Source organism: Chiloscyllium plagiosum, unplaced genomic scaffold, assembly GCF_037043375.1.
Source record: "Chiloscyllium plagiosum isolate Xiang-an unplaced genomic scaffold, Cpla_swu_hap1 HiC_scaffold_24, whole genome shotgun sequence".
NCBI lineage: Eukaryota > Metazoa > Chordata > Chondrichthyes > Orectolobiformes > Hemiscylliidae > Chiloscyllium > Chiloscyllium plagiosum.
The window spans coordinates 73073251-73076917 of NW_028270162.1; the positions used below are offsets into that span (position 1 = coordinate 73073251).

Genomic DNA, 3667 nt, shown 5'->3' on the forward strand with positions numbered 1-3667 from the left:
AAGTGTGAGGGGCCAGGTTGATAGTGACGCTGTGTGCCGGCGGGTCCGGCTGATAACGACGCAGAAAATGTGAGTGTCTCAGTGTAACAGTGACGCATTACGTGTGAGAGAGTCAGGGTGATAATGACAGAGAAAGTGTGAGGGGGTCAGGTTGATAGTGATGTCGTAATTGTGAGCTTGGTCAGCGTGATAGTGAGGGGCTCAGGCTGATAGCGACATCGCAATTGTGAGGGGGTCAGGGCAGGAGTGACGCAAAACGTGTGAGCGGGTCAGGGTAATAGTGATGCAGTACATGTGAGGTGTCAGGCCGATAATGACCCAGTAAAGGTGAGAGTGTTGGTGTGCTAGTGACGCAGTAAGTGTGAGCCGCTCAGGATGATAGTGACGCAATAAGTGTGAGGTTTCAGGTAGACCCCCATGCGGTAAGTGTGACGTGTTCAGGGTGACAGTGACGCAGACACTTTGAGGGTGTCAGATTGAGAGTGACACAGGAAATGTGAGGGGACAGGTTGATAGTGACGCAGTAAGTGTAAGGGGTCAGGCTGATAATGATATATTAATTGTGATGGAGTCAGGATAATAGTGGTGCAGTGAGTATGCGTTGTCAGGGTGATAGTGACACACACGGTGTGAGTGGGATAGAGTTATAGTGATGCAGCAAGTATGAGGAGATCAGAGTGATAGTGTGCAGGGTCTGGGTGAAGGTGACGCAAGAAGAGTGAAAGGTTCAGGGTGATCTGGATGCACTAAGTTTGGGGGTCAAGGTGATAGTGATGCTGTAAGTATGAGTGGGTAAGTCTGATAGTGACACAGTACATTTGAAGCGATCAGGCTGATAGTGATGCAGTAAGCGTGAGGGGGTCAGGCTGATATTGATGCACGAAGTGAGAGAGTGTCAAGGTGTGAGCTTGTTAGAGAGAGAGTGACGCCGTTAGTGAGTGGGGTTTGGCTGATAGGGATGCATGAGGTGCGCATGTGTCAGGGAGTGAGTGATGCAGAAAGTATGAAGGTGCCAGAGGGATAGTGACGCATTAAGTATTAGGGCATCAGAGTGGTTGTGATGCAGTAATTCTGAGGGGATCAGAGAGATACCAACGCAGTAAGCATGAAGGGGTCAGTTTGTTAGTGACTCTGTCAGTGTGAGTGCCTCAGCCTAATAATAATGAAATAAATTTGAGAGAGTAATGCTGATTGTCAAGTGTTAATTGTGAGTGAGTCAGGCTGGTCGTGACGCTGTAAGTGTGAGTGTTGAAGTTCATAGTGAAGCAGTAGGTGTGAGGTGGTCAGTGTGATTGTGGCACAGTAAATGTGAGAGGGTCAAGGAGATAGTGACATAGTAAGTTTGAGGAGGCAGTGTTGTAGTGACATGGTAAGTGTGAGGCGTCAGTCTGATACTTACATAATAAGTGTGATGGAGTCAGGCTGATAGTGACACAGTAAGTGTAAGGAGTCAGGGTGATAGTAACATAGGAAGTGTAAGGGCTTGACTGATAGTGACAAAGTAAGTGTTTGGCAGTCAGGCTGATAGTGACGCAGTCAAAATGAGGGTCTCGAAGTGAAAGTGGCGCAGTAAATGTGAGGGCACCAGATGGATAGTGATGCAGTAAGTTTGAGGGGTTCACGCTGATATTAAGGCGGTAAGTGTGAGGGGTCAGGTCTATAGTGATGCAGTAAGTGTCAGCGGGTCAGGCTGATAGTGATGCATTCAAAGACCAAATATCCAAGGCTCACTGAACAGCGAGACTTGTCAAGGCGAAGACAAAAATTCAATAGTTCTCATCCTGGTCATAAATCACAATGCTTCATTTTAAAATTGTCCTCCCTGCTTCTAGATTCACCAATGAGGGAACAAAATTTAATTGCACCACCCTGTTTATCTCTTCAAATATTTTGCAACTCTCAATGAGATTACCTCTCTTGTTTTGAAACTGTTAAAAAAGGCGGGATTTGCCCAATTTCAATTCAGAGGACTAATCACCATGATATCAAGGCTAATCACCATTCGTGGTATTCCTCATATGGAATTAGTATCTTTCCTAAATTGAGGATTATAATTCCTCATACTGTAGTCCAAGTGCGGTCGAACTGAGCCACCATACATTGGAAATAATGCTTCGTTCTCGTACCCTGAAATCCTTCTACAGCTTTCACAACAGACTTCTACAACTGCTACTAGACTTCAATGACTTATTAAAAACTTCTCCAAGATGCATTTCTAAAAATCTGTACATCAGACGTCCTACTTCAAACCTTCGACAAATAATCTCCACACATTTCCCTCCTGACAAGTATGATAAAGTCAAATCGTTGATATTTATTAAATCATGAGGGACATGGATAGGTTGACTCGTCACGGTGTTTTCCGGCTGGTGGGGAAGTCAAAATTTAGAAAACATCGGTTTAAAATTAGTGGGTAAGGATTTAAAAGGGACGTCAGGGGCAACTTTTTCAGACGTGTCCAGAATGCGCTGCCAGAGAAATTGGTGGAGACTGGTACAACTGTAACATTGACTGGCATCTGGATGGATATATGAGTAACAAGGTTTAGAGGGATGTGGGCCAAATGTTGGCAAATGGGACCTATTAATTTAGGATATCTGTCCACCATGGTCAAGTTGGAAAAAAGGGCCACTTTCCGTGTTGTATTGTTCAACGACTTGATGACTCGAGAACAACCGCAAAAACTTTGCAAATAATTCCGTCAAGACGATTTCAAGTTCCAAATCTTCGGTTAATCTTCCTCTCTTGTGCTCACAAGTTCATTACCTGATGTCAGAACAAACGATTAGTTGCTGGATCCATTCCTGTAAATTGGTTCTGCATTCTTTCTAATTCTGATATTTTTTTACGAATGTAGCTAGTGTTTATGGACTTAGCATCAATTTTTCTAATACCATATTTCGATGAATATTAAAACACAACAGCATATTTAATTTGGCACCAGACGATGAACAATTGAGTCAAAATCGATCGGATGCAGTGAGACAATGATCCTCTCTTCGTGTGGTGTACATCCGTGACTCTATAATTCGACGAAGAATCATTCCCACAACTTCAGCTGTGTCAGAATCTAGTTTGCGATGAAAGCCTGTCAATCTGCAAAGGTAACGTTCTCTGGGTCACTGCAAAGGATTTGGCGAAATCTTTGGGTCTTGAAAATTTGTTCTTCCAACAAATGAATTCAGTTGTTTTACTGTGAATATTGACAATTTTGCCGCAGCTGTGATGGCCGAGAGGTTAAGGCGTTGGATTTGAAATCCAGTGGGGTCTCCCTGCGCAGGTTCGATTCCTGTTCACAGCGTCGAATCTTTTAAAAGTCATTAATTCCTTTGCAGGATTTGGATTTCGTGGAGCTTGAGCTTTGCATTCAATCGAAAGTAAATTTTCAACTCTGAAGAATCCGAAGTAATTTCAAGACTGACCCAGTCATCTAATTGAATAAATTATATGTCGAGACACAAAAAGCCACCAACTTCCAACACGAATCAGTTTCAACACATTTGTCGAACTATCGTGAAATTTGGATGTTCGGGGGATGGAATTCAGCAAAACAAGAAGCAATGCAATACATTTACCTGCAAGTGATGAATTTTTTTTTAGGATCAGTTGAAAATCAAGCTGAGAAAGTTCAACCTAATTTGCAGCTGACTCTCAAGGCCAATAATCT

At 43.2% G+C, this 3667-nt stretch overlaps 1 non-coding gene across 1 annotated transcript; it reads left to right on the top strand.

Annotated features, from left to right (window-relative positions):
- The first annotated feature begins 3219 nt into the window (after positions 1-3219).
- On the top strand, positions 3220-3301 carry trnas-uga (transfer RNA serine (anticodon UGA)). The gene has a single exon. It is a non-coding gene; the product is annotated as a tRNA-Ser (tRNA).
- Positions 3302-3667: the final 366 nt, after the last annotated feature.